This window comes from Anabrus simplex, chromosome 2 (genome assembly GCF_040414725.1).
Source record: "Anabrus simplex isolate iqAnaSimp1 chromosome 2, ASM4041472v1, whole genome shotgun sequence".
Lineage (NCBI taxonomy): Eukaryota > Metazoa > Arthropoda > Insecta > Orthoptera > Tettigoniidae > Anabrus > Anabrus simplex.
This window is the reverse complement of record NC_090266.1, coordinates 304,565,632-304,588,059: the sequence shown is the minus strand read 5'-3', so window position 1 is coordinate 304,588,059 and position 22,428 is coordinate 304,565,632.

The following is a 22,428-nucleotide window of genomic DNA, read 5'->3' as shown; positions in this document are numbered from 1 at the left end:
ATTAGCTTCGCGTACGTCAGGTCGCTTCCATCGGCAATACTGTTCCCGTCCAGCCCTAATCATCTATGGCCCTTTTGAGGGCCACAAACATCGAATCGCTGAAAATATTTATAACAGACAACGTACCCGCTAAATTAGAAATAAAAACAGCACCTCCAGCGATAAGAACCAGCTCGCACTTTATCCAGCCGCTCATGAATTTACTGCTGGTTCCAAATGAGGTAACGAGGGACATAGATGCTAATCGTAATATTACAATTTATCCAGTACGCTTGGTGTAGACATAATGCTCGCTTCCACGTGTGTAAAGGTTTCATTCGTTGTTACGAATGGCTAATGAGTTCATTGATAATGTTATTCTTTTTAAGTAATGTTAATGTTGTTTTCTTTACGTCCCACTAACTACATTTACGGTTTTCGGAGACGCCGAGTTGCGGAATTTTGTCCCTCAGGAGTTCCTTTACGTGCCAGTAATTCTACCGACACGAAGCTGACTTATTTGAGCACCTCCAAATACCACAGGACTGAGCCACGATCGAACCTGCAAAGTAGGGATCAGAAGGCCAGCGCCTCAACCGTCTGAGCCACTCAGCCCGGCGAAATGAGTTCATTGAGGAGCGCTACCACCCTTAAATTTGTGACATATTTTGGTGACAGTGCTCTACGGAGTGTACTCAATAACATCCGTAATATGTGTTAATCACCGGGCGAGTTGGCCGTGCGCGTAGAGGCGCGCGGCTGTGAGCTTGCATCCGGGAGATAGTAGGTTCGAATCCCACTATCGGCAGCCCTGAAAATGGTTTTCCGTGGTTTCCCATTTTCACACCAGGCAAATGCTGGGGCTGTACCTTAATTAAGGCCACGGCCGCTTCCTTCCAACTCCTAGGCCTTTCCTATCCCATCATCGCCATAAGACCCATCTGTGTCGGTGCGACGTAAAGCCCCTAGCAAAAATATATATACTATCCGCACACTTTATCTTGGTGCATTTACATCCTAGTGCTGAATCGGTCGACCTCGGCGATCTTCGAGATTCATACTGGCAACCTCTGAAACACAAACTATGAATCGCTTAAGCATCGTTGTGCGACATCTGGCGTAAACTTTACGTACTGGTACTGTTGTTGTTTACACATCAAAGTCAAAGTATAGAATTCATGCTAGGAACAAGATTCGCATCGAGAGATATGTTTTATAATGTTATGTAATGTGTATGTGACATAGTTGTTGGCTTAAGATGATAACGGTTTAGAAATTTCATATCGATCGATCATCTTCTCGATTCAATTCAGATTTCATTTTCATTCAGTTGGCAGCACCAGGCAGCACTATCGATACCGGGACAGCTCCCTCCTTACTCCTCACCCCGTACACAAATGCATCAAGATAAAGTGTGCGGACAGTATATATATATGTTAATCAGCATGACCCGACGTTTGTACGTTGTCTACAAAATGCGTGTGTACGAAGTGTGGCCTACGCTTACATTTAAAGGGGCAGAAGAGTCGCACTGTATAAAGGGTATGGACATATTACTCAATTTTCAGAAAATTACTGAATATGAAGATTGCTACCCCACCGGTCTATTATCCCATTCATTTATGCATAATTTTGCCACAATCACAGGACTACTTTGAGTGCCTCTCTTTATGATGCTTCGTTTATTTAAATAATTGTCTTTCTTTAGTTTGTATAATTCGTTGACTAACGTTGCTAAAATATTTGGGTGTTGAGAACATTCTGTTTTAAACATTATACTCTACTTTTTCTTGCATTGTTAGCCTTTCTCCAATTATCTGACGCCGTTACAATTGCCAATTAGTCCAGTTTTACGGCTGGATGATCTTCCTGACGCCAGCACTACAAAGAGGGATGTGTTCTATATAGCATGTTTCGGTAGTGTTATGTAGTGTGACGTGTTGTATGTAGATGCGTACCAATACGATCACAGTCCGGCTCAATGGCTAAACGGTTAGCGTGCCTTTGGTCACAGGGGCCCCGGGTTCGATTGCCGGCAGTCTAAGGGAAATCTAACCATAATTGGTTAACTCCACTGACACAGGAGCTGGGTGTATGTGTCGTCTTCGTCATCATTTCATCCTCATCACGACGCGCAGGTCGCCTACTGGAGTTAAATCGAGAGACCTGCATCTGGCGTGCCGAAATTGTCCACGAACACTCCTGGTACTAAAAAGTCATACCATTTCAATAAGATCATAAATTACCACACTCCGTGCCAGAAATTACACAGTTAAAATCCTCGGCATGGCCAGGAGTCGAACCCAGTACCCTATGAACCGAAGACCAGTATGCCGACCATTCAGCCAAGGAGCCGGAATAAATATTCTGCTTTATCTATAGCTCATTAAAAGTAACTACACTGGCTAACACTTCCATACAAGTATATTGAAAATAACGCGCTTTGCAGGAATCAAACGATAGTATCGAAACCTTGGACAAACTGTATATTCACATCGGATGAATAATATTGATTCGTCTGTAATTGTTCTTCATTCCGGAAAAAATATTTGATATTTAGTCAGATTGGAATATCAAATCAGCATATAACTCGTCCGAGATGAATGATGACCACACAATTAGACCTTTCCGAAGTTATCATCGAGACACAAATAGCACTTTTTTTACAATCGGCTTTACGTCGCACCGACGCAGATAGGTCTTACGGCGACGATGGGATAGGAGAGGATAAGGAGTGGGAAGGAAGCGACCGTGGCCTTAATTAAAGTACAGCCTGGTGTGAAAACGGGAAACCACGGAAAGTCATCTTCAGGAAATAGCACTGATTCTGCTACACGACTGTCTGTATTCGAGCAAGCCACTGTAACAACAGGCCGGTAAGGCAAAATAAATGAAGGGCCAGACGACAATTATAAGGGAAGTGTATGAGAGATGGGCAATAGTTCACAGCGTAGGAGTTCAGCACAGTGTGCAAAATTCTTGGCCGGTACTAGTGTTAGTAATTACAAAAAACAAAGGATGAATGATCCAAATGAGTGGGGTACAAAATATTAACACGTAAGTGTTGTAAGAGAAAGACGTTTGAAAATGATTATTATAATCTTACATCAGTCTCTTACAGGTACTTATCAGGAGTTCGAATGAATTCTTGTCTCTGCTCTTTTGAAGTACTCATTGTTTCTGGTTTGTAAATTATGCAGGATAATAATAATAATCATAATAATAATAATAATAATAATAATAATAATAATAATAATAATAATAATAATATTTACCTCGAATACAGACATAGTCGTGTAACAGAATCAGTGCTATTTCCTGAAGATGGTTTTTTATTATTATTATATTATTATATTATTATTATTATTATTATTATTATTATTATTATTACTATAATTATTATTATTCGTAGTTTTTAACTTTTCTCTAACTAGGGAATTTGTATTTTCATTTCTCTAAAGAGCTATTGGGGAGTGGCGATTATTCGTTTTATCCATCACCTGCTGGCATTTCTTTTTCTTCCGAATTTCTTTCACCCGAGGAAGAAAAATATTTTCTTCGGAAATGACGAATCGCATGCTCAAGTAAATTAACCGGATTCTTCATCTCTTTCTCAAAAAATTACACGTTGACTGATCTTTTTTTACTGTAGCACTGAGTATGTGTACTGACACACTGCCATGTAGTCCCCACTGTGTCATCTGTTCACGCCTGTTGGCAACTAGAGCAGTCCAAACTTACCCCCTACTATTTCACTTTTGGCTTTGATTTATCTCGAGACCCTGAAGTGTGTTCACACTGCCAGCGGAGGCGAGCCGCCTGGGTGGAGCTGACCGCGTGAGTGGGATGACACAAAACATTTAGATGGCACTGTTCACGCTGCCTGCCGGACTGAGCAGAACCGATCGAAGCAGGTATCCAAAGCTCGAACACGTTTGCGCCTTTCCCTTCAACCAGCTTAAAATACCACTGAGTTTCAGTTCATCTATTGATGACGTGAAAATGGGCAGAGGAATGTTCACTGATTACGTAACATCTCCTCCCGCTAATTGGGATCTGAGGAATAAGCAAAATGTGGAGAGAATTTGCGATGGAATGCAATTAACAAGTACAGTAAGTGCGCTTTATTAAAAGGTCTATATCACATGGCCTTCAACAAAAACTGGCCGGGACCGGGCGAGTTGGCCGTGCGGTTAGGGGCGCGAAGCTGTGAGCCTGCATCTGGGAGATAGTGGGTTCAAGCCCCACTGTCAGCAGCCCTGAAGATGGTTTTCTGTGGTTTCCTATTTTCACACAAGGCAAATGTACCTTAGGCCTTTCGTATCCCATCGTCCCCATAAGACTTATCTCTGTCGATGCGACGTAAAAAATTGTAAAAAAAATAAAACTGGCAGTATATACATTGGTAATGATCGTAGGTCCACATCCATTTCCTGCACCTTTTGACCAGCGTGAAATTTCGTGCGAAGACATTTTTCCAGCCGATACTTGGCGTAGGTTTCATTGCTATAACAACCGAATGGCAGATTTTCCACTTGCAGTGTGAATAATTTGCCACTGGTCGAGTCTATAATTTCCTCTCTGTTCGTCCCGGCAAAAAAAGTCAATGTCAGCAGCGTAACTTGCACCTGAGTTTTATGCGTATGACATTTTTAAGAAGTTTACATTCCCTCGCAGAAGTAAGAGATAAATTTCACTCACAGTTATCTTATTTGCCACTTCGGGAAGAATTGAACCAATTTCAAAACCTGTAGGTCTCTGTAGGCTAGAAGTGTTTTGAGACCGAAGGAACACAAAGCTCATAACACGAAAGTATAATCTTCTAGCTTTGAACTCCTGGATCTTTGGGAAGCCCTAAGACGAGTAATTGAATTCTAGTTGTCAAGAAATTAAGAACAGAAGATGAAAATCCTGCCTGACTGGAACACAGAGATGACATCATTTGAATCAGTAGATGCAGATATCTGAGAAGCACATATTTTAGTTTTTCCTTAATCAATAGCTGAATGGCAGGTCTACATATCGCGTGGAAAGGACACACAGCGTGCCACTGTTATAATTATATCCTGCTAGAGTTCTTGAAAGGGAACAACTATGTAATATACGTCCTTTCTGCAAGGTAGGGGATGTTCATTATGTCAAATCTAAATGTTTGCACGAGATGTTGGTATGTGATTTTTTCCGCTCTTGTTTTAATAACACACTGTCAAGTAGTGAAGAAGAGGAACATCGTCGTAAAAGGAAAAATCAATCCGAAAAGTTCCACAAGGAATATAATCACAAAGTCAAGAATTTCAGGAGAATAATAGGTTAATCTCAGAGGAAATAAAATAGCAGCAATGAAGACAAGGGAGCAATGCGGGTAAGTTGTAGACATGATGTCTAATTACAAACTCATTGTTTTGGATTATATACTAAAATCCAAAATATTACATGCCTAGTAATGATTTGTAGTGAATTTTGTTAGGTCCTTCATCATTTAGTCTTCACTGAGAAAATTCTGCGAGCCCACGAGGAAAAGCAATGTATCTGTACGATTTCCCATCAAAGAAGTGAAGACAGAAAACATTTTGGTCTTCAAAAAATGGTGGCCCGGGCAGTATAAAAAGGTCTGTCTGTCGAATGAGACAACTAGAAAAGGCATTCCTGAGAAAGATAAGGTGTACTTTCAACTGTCTAAAATACGTAGTGGTTCGAACCCCACTGTCGGCAGCCCTGAAAATGGTTTTCCGTGGTTTCCCATTTTCACACCAGGCAAATGCTGGGGCTGTACCTTAATTAAGGCCACGGCCGCTTCCTTCCCACTCCTAGCCCTTTCCTGTCCCATCGTCGCCGTAAGACCTATCTGTGTCGGTGCGACGTAAAACAACTAGCAAAAAAATACACAGCGAATATAAGTCAGATATGAAAGGGAAGGCTGTTTCTACTGAGTGTATTTATGGATTAATCAAACACACATTCAGCCTTAAATGCTACAACGATCCTCCAAGTCTACCCCTTGAGAAACCATACACAACTGTCGCTAGTCCCAATGCACACGTAAAAGGTCAGAGATGTGCAGAAACCTGCACAACCGGGCGATTTGGCCGTGCGGTTAGGGTTGCGCTGGTGTGAGCTTGCATCCTTGAGATAGCGGGTTCGAACCCCACTGTCGGCAGCCCTGAAGATAATTTTCTATGTTTTCCCATTTTCACACCAGGAAAATGCTGGGGCTGTACCTTAATTAAGGCCACGGGCACTTCCTGCCCACTCCTAAGCCTTTTCTATCCCATAATCGCCCTAAGACCTATTTTTGTCAGTGCGACTTAAAAGCCAATTGATAAAAACTTGCACAACGTATTCCTGCGGGATACATTCTTTTAACCTGAACAACAACGAACGATCGATGGAAAAATGGGGCTGAATGAAGGAAAAGAGACATTGCTTACTCTCCTCAAGCTCCTTCAATAACTCTTCTCTCAAAAGGTTACATAGTTATATTATTATGTTTTGTCAATGTATATTATATTTTCTGTAGTTACATTTATGGGAGATAGGTATGTAAAGTTAATACACAGTTTGTGTCAGTTTACATCATTCGTTTCAATAATTTATCTCGAATTGAATATTTGAAAAAGTCCTACTTTGCAGAAGGCACATGTACGAAGTACAAAATTTGACCGTAAGTACCTTATTACTTTCTATCTGTACACATTTTGCTTTCAGTTCTATTTAAAAAACCAGTCTAAACGCCTGAAATAACTTAAACATGAATATCTTGAAATGAAAACCACTTATACAGTTATTTGATAATGATGATGTTATCGGCTTTACGTCCCACTAACTACTTTTACGGTTTTCGGAGACGCCGAGGTGCCGGAATTTAGTCCCGTAGGAGTTATTTTACGTGCTAGTAAATCTGCCGACACGAGCATGACGTATTTGAGCACCTTCAAATAACACCGGACTGAGCCAGGATCAAACCTGCTAAGTTGAAGTCAGACGCCAGCGCCTCAACCGTCTGAGCCATTCAGCACGGTTATACAGTTATTTGTTACTCCTGAAAATGTATTTTTGGTTAAATATGCCCATTCTTCATTTAATCATATCTTTAGGTCTAATGCGAACTTTACATGTGCAGTACAGTGCTAACTTTTGTATGTTATTAACATACGTATGAGGTGTTTCATGAACTAAAATGAAGTGACGACCGCACAGTGAAAAGAGCAGTCAGAATATATCCCAGCGGTCTTGCTAATAACCCCCTCTCTCCACCTCCTACACTCCCTTCTGTGGACTACACTAACACTGTAATAAAAAGACTCTCTTTCCCTGGTTTAATGTACTCGTATTATACGGAAAAATGCTGTTTCCTAACTACACTGTCGGAAAGAAATATCCAAACACCAAGAAGGGGTTGTGCTAGATTAACGAACGTTGGTAGGTGTGTTTATACATCTGAAAGATGACTTTGATACGTATTTCCCGCACATCGCATTAGCGTGGCGCTAGCAGCGGCCACATGACTTTGCACAACAGGTTTGCTGTACTGTGTGAGAGCGTTAGTTACCTGTGAGATTGGACGTCGTGACTGAGTGGGTCAGGAATGCCTTTACGACGACGAAAAGGTCAGTATCAACAGCTCACTGCGGTTGAATGAGGCCGTATAATAGGGCTACTTGAAGGTGGATATTCCTTCCGCGCTATTGCAGAACGACTTGGCAAGAATATCTCCAATGTGCATGCGTGCTGGCAGAAGTGGTCACGAGAAGGTACGCTCGCAAGAAGACCGGGCTACGGACGTCACCATTAGACCACCGACAGGGAGGACCGCCGTATTCGCGCATAGCTGTGGCGCAATGGACTGCGTCTGCAGCAGCGATTCGATCACCAGTTGACACCACAGTGACCCAATGAACTGTTCGAAATCGGTTACTTGAATGACAGCTTCGAGCCAGACGCCCTGCGGCGTGCATTCCGCTTACCCGAAACCACCACCGTCTGCGACTTCATTGGTATCAAGCGAGAGCTCATTGGAGGATGGAGTGGAGGTCCGTTGTGTTTTCCGGTGAAATTCGGTTCTGCCTTGGTGCCAGTGATGGTTACGAGGCGGTCAGATGAGCGTCTGCGTTCCACCTGTCTGCGGCAGCGACACACTGGACCTACACCGAGAGTTCTGGTCTGGGGAGCAATTTCCTATGCATCAGGAGCACTCTCGTGGTTATCCCACGCAATCTGACTGCAGATGTGTTCGTCCGTCTGGTGTTTCGACCTGTTGTGCTGCCATTCATGAACAGCATTCCCGGGGGTGTTTTCCAACAGGATAATGCACGCCCCCATGCCGCTGTTGTAACCCAACTTGTACTACAGAGTGTTGACATGTTGCCTTGACCTGCTCTAGCCCCGAATCTGTCCCCAATCGAGCACGTATGGACGTCATTGGACGACAACTCCAGCGCCATCCACAACCGACATTAACCGTCCCTGTATTGACCGACCAAGTGCAACAGGCATGGACCTCCATCCCACAAGATAACACCCGGCACCTGTATGAAAAACTGCATGCACGTTTGCATGTCTCCATTCAACAGTCAGGCTATTACACCGGATATTAATGGACCAATATGGCACATTTCCGATGGCTTTTCTCGCCCGGATATTAATCTGTAGTCTTGTACCGGTAATCAATTAATTATGCTACCTCGACAAATATATTGCCAGAACTTCCCTATTCTACATTTCTTATTTCATGGTGTTTGGATATTTTTTCCGCCAGTGTATATTTGACTTTGTTTTAGCTTTTGAGACAAACTAACGTAGTATTTGTACATTTTTTGTTACTTCATTGTAGAGAGCTATGAAAATCGAGATACCAATTCCGTTCATATAGTGTATGCCAAGATTGATAATGATTACCAATCCCGTTCATATAGTGTATGCCAAGATTGATAATATGTTTGATTGTGGTGCCTGTATTAAAGGTCGACTAAACGAAAAAGATTTCACGTTGTTAACTAGTGTTTGTTCAAAACCCTGCACTTTCATTAGAATTAGTTCAATTCTCCCTTGTATTCCGAAACATTAAGTATGAAATGATAAAGTAGAAATGAGATATCCAATTTACTGCCACTTTTTTCTTTGACAATTCACTTTACGTGGCAACGACACAGATAGGTCTTATGGCGAGGATGGAATAGGAAAGGGCTAGGGGTGGGAAGGAAGCAGGCGTGGCCATACTTAAGATACAGCACTAGCATTTGCCTGTGAAAATAGGAAACCATGGAAAAGCCTTCATGGCTGCCGACAGTGAGGTTCGGACCCACTATCTCCCAAAAGCAAGCTGATAGCTACGTGACCCAAACCCCGCAGACACTTGCTCGGTCAAAACTGTCACTTTTAATAATGTGAATGAAATTAATTTTATTTGAAAACAGTCGTACCTTAACAACAACAACAACAACAACAACAACAAAAAGTAGAATCATTAAACAGAACTATTCTCATTTTATTGGCAATTTGGAGGGAATGAATTTCAAGTATTGGAAAGCTGTTAATGTGCATAATATCAATTGAATTATTAAAAGGAACGCTATTCTACCGAGTAAGCTTGCTACACGGTATAGATCGTCAAATATAAACTTGTATTTGGACGATATTTAGTTCACAACTCACCATCGGAATAATTTTTCAAGTTTCCTCTCATTTTAACACCAGAAAAATACCATGGATGTTCCATAATTAATACCACAGTTTCTTCCATTCCAGTCCTGACTATCTTATGGAGTCACCGGAAACATGAATGTGTTAGCACAAAGTAAAGTAATAAAAAAGAGAAAGTAGTATTGCACCGGCCTGATCGAGTCTGATTGAAATAAAATATTGGTTTCAATACATATTAAATGGTGTTGCAGTCAGTACAGCAGATTTCAGTTTGAACTCGGCGGTACAACTTCAAAGACGTCCGTAGTAGCGCTTTTAGACAAGTCTCAAAATGCCTAGTTTGTTATTATCATAAAAGTATTATCCTTGAGAAGAAAGCATTCGACATCCGGTGCAGGTGCGGGTGCGGGTGAAAGCGAACAATGAAGCAAACGCGGGAACATACCCTTGGACTGCCGACAAAGAAGCAAGAATTAGACAGCGGAAGAAGTTCAAAACAGCCTAATCAACGCCCCTTATTTAACTTGGAATGGTCCAGACAGAGTAATACCGAACACCTCTCAGCCAATGAAAGCTCGCCATTTTTCCCATTTTAAAAATATCGGGCAGGAATATCTAGTTGATCTGTAAAATGTGACCGAAATTAAAGAAGCATTCGTGTGGTATCAGGTTAAATATGGTAATTTAGGAGCAAGTGTCAGCGTTAATTGCGTAATGGGGAATTAATAATTAAAAAGTGCGTAGTAGCGATGCATGGGTTGGAGGCTAATGCCCCACCTTGGCGTGAGATACCCGATATCAACAAGCGCGCCAAGAAACATATCAACACCACAGCTATCAAAGTCATTTGAAAATACAGATCGATTTCTGAATCAAGACATATCAATCGAAGCGCAGTGATTTTGTGAGTTAGGCAACACAAAAATGTGAAGTGATGCGACTTTTGGTATGGAAAATGAATGCTCGGAGTAGCTCAATCCACAGCGTGCAGTAGTATCCTACCGCCATAAATCGAGTTTGAAGTTGAGAGAGGACTGCGTCCTGACAGTCAGTAGTACTCGGAGTTGTCACTGTTAAGACGTCAATTGTGATCGGTCTCCAGCAGTGAATGAGTTGTCTTATACTTAGAAAATATCGTGGATTTAGACACAGGACAATATCCAGTAGCTTGACATTGGTATGGCACTGCCGATTTTAAACCAATTATCTTAAGAATAAAAGGGGATATTTCTAGTAACGGAGTTACGATGAATAGGAGATTTTGTGGGAGGAATTGATACTTCAAGACTTATTTCAGTATTCAGCTGTTATAGTCTCGCATCACAAAAGTTTCTCAGCAAACGGGACATACGTTCAATACTAACTGGCCTGTAGTAGGTAAAGACTTCCCATTTCATTCGTTTGAGAAAGAAACGAGGCGAGTAATGCCATGCTAAATATTGTACAAGCTCTTCCTAACAGTTGTCAATGAAACCGAGGTAAACCTGCAGGGGAAGAATTCCCAAGAGCGAGGGTAACGCCCAGACACCCAACATAAACATTACGAGTCGACCTTGCAGTAGAAGAGCGCTGATTAGGCCATTCAGACTCACAACTTTGGGAGGATGTTATAGTAAGTCACTTGACCAAACACAGTAGCTCTCAAAGAACATATTCGAGTTAACAACTTAGATTCTGAAGTATATCCGAGTGTAGATATAAATGTGTTAAGGAATGTACGTGTATCGTGTATCATAGGATGTATTTAGAATTTAGACTTCAAGACATGTGCAGCGAGTGCATAATCAATTCAATGAAGGTCATTTGTGGATACAGCAAGGTTATTGAAATGTCCAGCATTCAGGTCAACATGGTCTAAGTAAGCAGGATGGATGCCGACGGACATGGGTAGAACAGGATTGCAGCTTGCAGGTTGTAGAGATGAATAACGTTTGATTTGAAATTAAATGATTAATCTGATGTAGAGCGTTATACTAAGCGAGTCGCGTCATAGTAAATAATAATTATAATTATAGATTAAATTGTACATCTGATGTAGAAAGTTAAGCTAAGTGAGTCGCGTCATAGAAAATAATAATAATAATAATAATAATAATAATAATAATAATAATAATAATAATTAGAGAAAATTATTCCACATTAGTGTGTTCAAGGAGGTCAACTAAACGATGTAGATAGGCAACTGTAGCTAAGTGATGCTTATAATAATATTGGATCATCGGTAGCAGTCATGATTATACAGTGATTAAGTCTTTCATAATTGTAATGATGATAAATAGACAAATGCTCGAAATAATATGGAACAGTCCGAGTGGATGATGATTCATAATCCCATCGGAAGGACCGTATAACAGTAGAAACTCCAGTAAATATTTCATGGGATTATTTTTGGAGAAATACCCGGGAAAACCCATTGGGATTTGGTAAATATTATTAAAATGAGCCATCTAATCTGCTTATAGGTGCGGTGTTTAGTGGCAAGTGGAAACTCCCATATTTAAGGAGGCCAGCACTCAGCCAGCACCTGCTGGGAATATACAAGTAACAGTAAACCATTCCAACTTCATCAGCAATCTTAAGGTGATCGATGAGCAACCACGGAGATTTAATGGCATTCATTCGGTCACACCCAAAATGTTTCTAAGGGACCTAAAAGCATACTTTGAGAAGATGCAAATATCAGAGGAAAAGAAACTTAGAATCGTGGAAAGATATGTCGAATCTAGCCCAAACATGCGGTTTATAGGAATCAGATTCCTATTCGAGACGTTTGATGATTTAGAGAAGGCGTTCCTTAATATATTTTGGATTGCAGGCGGCGCAACAAAATTTACGTCTCGAATTATACTCCAGGAACGAGTATGCCTACACGCTACAGCGACTATTTCGTCCACCAATTAGTCAAAATTAAAGAATTAGACAATCCTCAGTGTCAGGAAGTATTAGTCCAAGCTATCGTCAAGCAATTCCCTCTAGACGTCCAGAGGATGATAATTACCGCCAACGTTCACAGATCGGAAGAAGCGGAGAGCATCATTCGTCAGCTGGACAGTACGATATTTATAAGCACACCTAGGTAGACCCGAAACACTAACGAAGTGCGTACGTGGTAGATGCCGCAAAATCCAATAGCCCTCATGGCAAAAGAGGCCAGAACACGGGAGCGATTCCTCGCCGAAACAATAGAAGAGAAGGGAGGAAAAAAGAGTCGAGTTCCGGAGAATTCTGAATAGGGATCGGAAGAGATATGACAAGAAGTGGAATCGTCCATATCAACGCCACGAGAAGTGTAGGAGGTGGAGCGAACGTGGACGACAACAACAACGACCAGACTATCGGGACCGAGCTCGATAGCTGCAGTCGCTTAAGTGCGGCCAGTATCCAGTAATCGGGAGATAGTGGGTTCGAGTCCCACTCTCGGCAGCCCTGAAGATGATTTTCCGTGGTTTCCCATTTTCACACCAGGCAAATGCCGGGGCTGTACCTTAATTAAGGCCACGGCCGCTTCCTTCCAATCCCTAGGCCATTCCTATCCCATCGTCGCCATAAGAAATATCTGTGTCGGTGAGACGTAAAGCAAAATAGCAAAAAAAGACTATCGGGAATCAGATCACCGCAATCGTGATAGTAGGGAGTACATTCAGGAACTTAACTCACAGTGACATGAACAAGGAAAATGGAAGCAGGCCATTAATCGGCAGAACTTGAACCAGATATTACGGGTGCCGAAAGTATTCAGTTCCAGCATTCACGAGGCCAAGGAGACCATTGTAGTCAACAATTAAAACCGTCAGCACAGCCCCACCAAACCAATCGGAACGGGCATGAAAAATACGTCTATTTCCTGTCAACGTCACCATGCGACAGGATCGAGCCTCTACTAGAGGCCGACAACGCATGTGAATGGGTTGCAGCATAGGTGGACTCTTGGGTCGTACAGCTATCAGATCTATTAGAAGATCCCATTAAGACAGACGCCAAACAAGTTAGACGGTTACCAGTCATCAATGTGAGAATTCATGGTACTCATGCGAGAGCCCTAGCCGACAGAGGAGCGACAATTATTATCATATCTAGGACACTGTATAATGACTTGAAGGAACGTCATAATATGCCTGAAATTCCCGTATCAGCTGTAAAAATTAGAGGGATTATTCCTTAAGGAACTACTATTTCTAAGTCACTAACTTTATTAGAGGTAGAAATTGGTAACTCAACCTTCATTCATCCATTTGAAAATATGTCCTGCATAAATGATAACATCATTTTCGGTACTGGGAAGCTAATGCAGCGATAGATCTCGCCAGAAGTGTCATCAATTTTCGTAAGATTGACAGTAGCGAGAGAATACAGCTAAACCAAGAGGCAAATAGTGGATCAGAGGTTAATTATACAATTCAGGACAAGATTGCTGGTAGTGAAGAAAAAAATAATTTAAAAGAGAGCATTTTGGATCACGGAATAATTCTTCAGGGCATTTTGACACTGAAATTGAACCAGAGCTGGGTGATTTAATAACAGTAAAGGTAGCAGAATTCGAAGGCACAAGGGAACAAAAGGAAAAGCTGAGGGCTATGTTAATTAAATACAAAGAGTGTTTTTATTGAAAGGCTGGCAAGATCCCCAATTTCGCATACGCTCTAAACGTCACGGACTGACAACCGTACATGCGCAAAGCTTACCCCCACCCTGAAAAACATTATCAGAAATAAATAAAATTATTCAAGAGATGGAAGAAAAAGGGATTATATCAAAGAGAGTCACCCCATTGTGAATAATCTCCTCACTCTTGTAAAACCAGATAACTCACTCTAAATTTGTTTAGATGCCCACCAACTGATTGGAAAAATATATTCCCGAAAACGATCAGGCTCCACCAATTAAGGATATCATTCGTCGATTCATAGGAATGAATATGTTTACGGGAGTAGACTTAACGTCCTCATTCCATCATATTCAGCTGGAGGAGAATCGACTCTGCTCACGGGCTTCATTTTTAGCAACAAACCTACGTTTTTGATAGTCTCCAGTTCGACTTAAAAAACAGTAGCACAGCGCTAATTTGAGCTCTGGAAAGAAACCTCACCGACGCTGTGAAGGAGATAATTGATAATATTATCGTCCAGAGTACGTCTTTCGAAGGGAATTTACACAACGTAGGGATGGTATTTTAGAACTTAATCGCAACTGGATTTAAAGTCAATCTAAAATACCTCATTTCTGCCAGACTGAAATTTTATCCTTAAGACGTATCACCGGTGGTCAGGGAGGCCGACCCAATCCAGTAAAATTAGAGGCCAACAATAATTTACCAAAACCTACCAAAATTAATCATATTCGGCAATTCTTGGGGATGTGCTGAATTTTTCCTGACCGCTGTCCGAATTTCACTTAAGTAGTGGTTTCACTCCAGAACTTCTTATATAAACAAGAAATGGCGTTGGACAGCGATAAAGAAATGTCTTTTCAAAGTACCAAAGAACTGCTATCCAGGAGCATTAAGCTATGTTACCCCAACTTCAATTTACCATTCGTGCTACAAACAGACGCATCCAACGTTGGGATCGGCGCTATCTTGTTCCAGGAAGAAAATAAGTCGCCGACCTCTAAGAGATATCTAGTTTTCTTAAGTCGAAAACTTAGGAGACATGAAAGGAACTACAGCACAACCGAGCTAGAAACGTTAGCCATAGTCGAGGCCTTACAACACTGGCCTAAAGTTATTCATGGACTACCTGTAGTAATAAGAAACGACCATAAAGGATTAACTTTTATGCTGAAGACGGCCGTTTCAAGTGAGAGTTTTACGCTGGTCACTTTTCGTGCAACAATTCAATTTTTCAATTGAACACTGTCCGGGGAAAGAAAACGTCATAGCTGATATTCTGATGAGAAACCTTAATTAGGATGAAGATCAAGTCATATATGTACTCCTGGTAAAGGAATACCAAGAAGTTCTACTTCGTCTGAGCCAGTTAGCTCGTTATCAGCAGGCAAAAGCTACTTCAGGCAGGATAATAGATTATTTCCAGGGAAGAATCCAGCCGGAGGACCCGAATTACGCCAAAATACATAAGCAGGCAGAATAATATCTACTTGTTAACAATTTATTAGTGAACTACGTGGACAAGGACCACACAAAGGGTAGTTACGCAACTTCAGCTAGAAGAACGAATTAATTCGGCACGTTCACCGAATTACGGGCCATGATATATTCGTAGCTACCATTCAGGAGAGTTTACGTGGAAAAACCTCCGTGAAACAGAGAAGCAATCATTACATGCGACAATTGTGAAAGGGTCAAATCGAATTCTTGCCTCATAAAAACGCCAATTCCGCCAGTGCCAACTAAACTTAAGGAATTATATGCAATGGATATTATCGGCCCAGACCTAAATCCACCAGGGGAAACAAGTTCATTTCAGTAACCACGGACGTATTCTCCAAGTACACAACTTTGTTCCCCATGCAGAAAGCAAACATCAGGTTAATTCTATGATGACTCACCAGAAAAACAATTCCAGCTATGGGTAAACCAGAGAGTCTTCTTACCAACCATGGATCCAAATTTATATCTGCTCAATTTAAGAACGCTCTTCGAGAACTGAAAATAAAACGTTTTAAGTTCAATACCTAACGACAAAGTAACTCTTCCAAGAGAGTAATGAAGGTGATATCAAAATTTTGTAGAATCTTCATTCCAGCGCAACACTCGAAGTGGGTCAATCTACTACCAGTAATCCTGGATTGCATAAACAACACAATCCATCAGCCTACAGGAAGTGTACTTTCTACTGTCCATTTAAATGTGCCCAATAAGACCGTGGCACGCTGTAGTTAACTGTCCTTTTCCGAAGAAGAAGAAGAAGAAGAAGAAGAAGAAGAAGAAGAAGACGTTGTTTCATCCAGCGACGAAGAAGATCATGATGATGATGATGATAATGATAATTATGAAGATGAACGGTTCATTATCGACGAAGGAGAATAAGGAACTCAGCCAGCGAAGAAGAGGCGTTCCAAGTATCCGATGAAGAAACAACCCCACAGCCAGAGGAGAAGAAAGAAGAAGGAACGGAAGCCTGTCCGATGTGTCTGCAGGAACCGATACAACTTAAGGTATTTATTCAGCTGATCGCTAATGACCTGTTAGCCGAAAAGAAGAAAAGGAGAGAATGGAGGAGTATCATCATCAGTTACTACAAGAAGTAAGAAAAGGGACAGAGAAGAAACGACACTTATATTCCAAGACTCGAAGATGGTCACAGGTGAAAGAAAATTATGCTAAATTAAAAGGATGGAAATCATCTTCAAGTCTTTGGAACATTTTCACTTTAAGTAGGAAAGTGATACACCCATCTGATCGAGTCTGACTGAAATAAAATATTGGTTTCAATAGATATTAAATGGTGTTGCAGTCAGTACAGCAGATTTCAGTTCGAACTCGGCGGTAAAACTTCAGAGACCTCCGTAGTATTGCTTTTAAGCTAGCCAAGTCCCCAAATGTCACGTTTGTTATGATCATAAAAGTATTATCTTTGAGAATAAAGCATACGAAATCCGGCGCAGGTGCGGGTGAAAGCTGACAATGAAGCAAACGTGGAAGCATCCCCCTGGACGATTGACCAAGAAGCAGAAATTAGACAGAGAGAGAAGTTCAAAATAGCCTACACAACGCCCCTTATTTATCTTGATATCGTCCTTACAGAGGAATATCGAACACCTCTCAGCCAATGAAGGCTCAGCATTTTTCCTATTTTAAAACTAGCAGACAGGAATATCTAGTTCATTTGTGAAATGTGATCGAAATTAAAAAAGTATTCGTATGGTCCTTACATCAGGTTAAAATATGATAATTTAGGAGCAAGTGTCAACGTTGTGTAACAGGGAATTAATAATTAGAACGTGCGTAGTAGCGATACATGGGTTAGAGGCTAACGCCGCACCATGGCGTGAGATACCCGATATCAACAAGTGCGCCACGAAAGATATTACCACCCCAGCTATCAAAGTCGTTTAAAAATAGAGATCGATTTCTGCATCAAGACATATCAATCGAAGCGCAGTTGTTTTGCGAGTTAGGCAACACAAAAATGTGAAGTGATGCGACTTTTGGTGTGGAAAATGAAAGCTCTAAGTAGCTCAATCCACAACGTGCAGTAGTATCCTTCCGCCATAAGTCGAGGTTGAAGTCGAAAGAGGATTGCGTCCGCATTACGTTGAATTTCGTATTTAGTTCAGAAACCAGCCAAGTGACACCGCTTGGCTAGTTTCTGCAGTAAACTGCTGGTACATTTTGTGATAAGCCGCACCTTGCCGGTTGGCGCTGCTGTTTTGAATGCAGAATAGCCAGCTGTGCAGCTGTTTATATTGACATTGTTGTGTTTCTCGAATCGCATGTTCGTAGTTTTGTCAACAACTGATTCAAAAAGTGTTTTTGTTTAGTGCAGTGTTTTATAATCGTAGTTATATGTCTGAAAGTTCAGAAGACGAACCTGTATCTAAAATGGAAACGAGGAGTGGTAGACAAACAAATTCGCACGCGTAATATTATTCGGAATGTAAGGGTAATAGGAGAAGGTTATATTTCTTACTCAGACAAGGAAGTACCTGGTCTGAGCTCTATATTATTCTTTGTTATTGTTTGTTTTAGGTGCCGATCAATATTAAGAAGATACGTGAACTAAATGCCTTGAAACCTTACCTGATGGAGTATAAACACTTTTATGACAGCATTTTACAATGGCCTACTAGAGAGACAGAATGTGCTGTGGAGTTTGTTCATGAGGATTGATTACCTCCTGTCATGATGAGCAGGAATTGCAGATTTCATCTTTTTATATCAGTAATGCAGTATAAAGCTATTAAAATATTTTCTATTTCCACAAATATGGGGTTTATGATTAAATCCTTTCAAAATTCAAGAATTATCCCATAAAAATATGTTTGCAATACTCGTTTATTTCAGAAACCAGTTAAGTGGAGAATTTTTCGGATTTTTTACAGCGAATTTAATAAGCACAAAATATTTTCCCTTAGATAGAAAGTATTAAGATGCATAATATTTTCAAGCTAAAATATTAAAACCCCTACCATAACATTTTGTCTGATGCTAGACAGTTGGCGCTTGACTGGTTTCTGAAATAATCGATTCAATTGTGATCGTTCTGCAGCAGTGAATAAGGTTTCTTCCACTTAGAAAATAGCATGGATTAAGACACAGGGCAATGCCCAGTAGCTAGACTTTGGTATGGCACTGCCGAGTTTCTAGTAACGGAGTTACGATGAATAGGAGATTTTGTGGGAGGAATTGACACTTCAAGACTTATGTCCGTATTCAGATATGTTATAGTCTCACATCCCAAACTTTTCTCAGCAGATGGGACATACGTTCAATACTAACCAGCCTGCAGTTGGTACTTTCCATTTCATTCATTTGAGAAAGAAACGAGGCGAGTAATGCCATGCTAAAAATTGTACAAGTTGCTTCTAACAGTTGTCAATGGAACCGAGGTAAACCTGCAGGGGAGGAATTCCCTGGAGCGAGGGTAATGACCAGACACCCAACATAAACATTACGAGTCGTCCTTGCAGTAGAAGGGCGCTAATTAAGTCATTCGACTCACAACTTTGGGAGGATGTTATAGTAAGTCACCTGACCAAAACAGTAGATCACAAAGAACATACACGAGTTAACGACTTAGAATCTGAAGGATATCCGAGTAGATTTAAATGTGTTAAGGAATGTAGGTGTACTAGTATCATGTAACATAAGATGTGTTTAGTTTTAAGACTTCAAGACATGTGTAGCAAGTGCAAAATCTATTCAATGAAGGCCATTTGTGGATACAGCAAGATTATTGAAATGTTCAGCATCCAGGTTAACATGGTCTAAGTAAGCAGGACGGAAGCCAACGGACTATAGGTTCAACAGGATTTCAGCTAACGAGTATGTTATTTAAAATCTAACACGTAGTTTACACGAAATGTACATTAACATCACGGGAGATGTCGGTAGTAATGATTAATCAGTCCTTTGTTTGTGTCATTGTTAGGAACGCAGTAAATATCATCGTGTAATATTGTTTCTCTATTCATGCACAATAATAGTAAAAGAATAATCATAACCATATTAACAACACTAATTTAGAAGTTAATGTATAGGCCTGCATTTAAGTCTAAATAATGTGCCGCAAATGTTTAATTAACTTGGTTGTAGAGATGAATAACGTTTGATTTGAAATTAAATTATTAATCTGATGTAGAGCGTTATACTAAGCGAGTCGCGTCATAGTAAATAATAATTATAGTGTGTTCAAGGAGATCAACTAAGCGGTGTAGACAGCCAACTGTAGCTAACTTATGGTTATAATAATATTGGGTCCCCAGTAACAGTCATGATTATACAGTGATTAAATATTTCATAGTTGTAATAATGATAAGTTTTCAGAAGCATAAAATACACTGACTGACAGAGCAAATGCAACACCAAGAAGGAGTGGTTCGAAAGGGATGAAAGTTGGGAAAAAAACAGAGACGGCACGGACGAATAATTGATGTTTATTTCAAACCGATATGCAGGTTACACAATGCGCACGGCATCGACTCAGTAGGATGTAGGACCACCGCGAGCGGCGATGCACGCAGAAACACGTCGAGGTACAGAGTCAATAAGAGTGTGGATGGTGTCCTGAGGGATGGTTCTCCATTCTCTGTCAACCATTTGCCACAGTTGGTCGTCCGTACGAGGCTGGGGCAGAGTTTGCAAACGGCGTCCAATGAGATCCCACACGTGTTCGATTGTTGAGAGATCCGGAGAGTACGCTGGCCACGGAAGCATCTGTACACCTCGTAGAGCCTGTTGGGAGATGCGAGCAGTGTGTGGGCGGGCATTATCCTGCTGAAACAGAGCATTGGGCAGCCCCTGAAGGTACGGGAGTGCCACCGGCCGCAGCACATGCTGCACGTAGCGGTGGGCATTTAACGTGCCTTGAATACGCACTAGAGGTGACGTGGAATCATACGCAATAGCGCCCCAAACCATGATGCCGCGTTGCCTAGCGGTAGGGCGCTCCACAGTTACTGCCGGATTTGACCTTTCTCCACGCCGACGCCACACTCGTCTGCGGTGACTATCACTGACAGAACAGAAGCGTGACTCATCGGAGAACACGACATTCCGCCATTCCCTCATCCAAGTCGCTCTAGCCCGGCACCATGCCAGGCGTGCACGTCAATGCTGTGGAGTCAATGGTAGTCTTCTGAGCGGACGCCGGGAGTGCAGGCCTCCTTCAACCAATCGACGGGAAATTGTTCTGGTCGATATTGGAACAGCCAGGGTGTCTTGCACATGCTGAAGAATGGCGGTTGACGTGGCGTGCGGGGCTGCCACCGCTTGGCGGCGGATGCGCCGATCCTCGCGTGCTGACGTCACTCGGGCTGCGCCTGGACCCCTCGCACGTGCCACATGTCCCTGCGCCAACCATCTTCGCCACAGGCGCTGCACCGTGGACACATCCCTATGGGTATCGGCTGCGATTTGACGAAGCGACCAACCTGCCCTTCTCAGCCCGATCACCATACCCCTCGTAAAGTCGTCTGTCTGCTGGAAATGCCTCCGTTGACGGCGGCCTGGCATTCTTAGCTATACACGTGTCCTGTGGCACACGACAACACGTTCTACAATGACTGTCGGCTGAGAAATCACGGTACGAAGTGGGCCATTCGCCAACGCCGTGTCCCATTTATCGTTCGCTACGTGCGCAGCACAGCGGCGCATTTCACATCATGAGCATACCTCAGTGACGACAGTCTACCCTGCAATTGGCATAAAGTTCTGACCACTCCTTCTTGGTGTTGCATTTGCTCTGTCAGTCAGTGTAATATAGAGCGATATGAGTGAACGATGATTCATAATCCCACCAGAGGGACTGTATAACAGTAGAATCTCCAGTAAATATTTCATGGAATTATCTTTGGAGAAATATCAGTGAAAGCCAATTGGGACTTGGTAAATATTATGAAAAGGAGGAGTCATTTAATCTGCTTATAGGTGCGGTGTTGAGTGGCAAAGTTTGGTGAATGTGGAAGAGGTACAGAGAAGGTGATTTACAGAGCATTATAATGAAGTCTTCTCGATGGAAATAATGAGTTAAATGATGGAAGAAAGATGAAATTCAATGCCAGAGAATAAGTTGATGGAAGTAATGTAATTATATGACGGAAGAAACATGAATTTATATGGCAGCGGATAAGCTGATGGAAATAATGTAATTATATGAGAGAAGATGAATTTTTGTGGCAGTAGATAAACTGATGGAAATGATACAAGTAAGAAAATAGAGTAAGTGCTCACCGACAAGTGTAAGGACCATATGATCAACGACAAAACCGATGCAACGCAACATAGCAGGTTAGTTTGATTACACACCTGGTCGAACGATAGATATTAGCAATAACGGTAACATTATTGAATTATCCCTAATACCCAATTGAGTTCACTAGGATATTCCGAGAAGGGATGTTTTATAACAACCATGACTATGTCTTTGCTTTTATGTTACCATGTGAAATTATGTTGACATCGCAGATTTATATGTTCTTTTATGTCGTACAACAAATTTATTTCATTTATGTATAATAACGGAAATTTCATATCAATTATGCACACTCACAGGATATCCATGAAAACACATTCCTACTCATGGAAAGCGTTAAGTTCAGTGATAAGAACTCCATGGACACTGAAATTAACGTGTGTTGTAGAATCATACATTTGAACAATTCGCTACTAGAGTGTTTATGTACAGACAA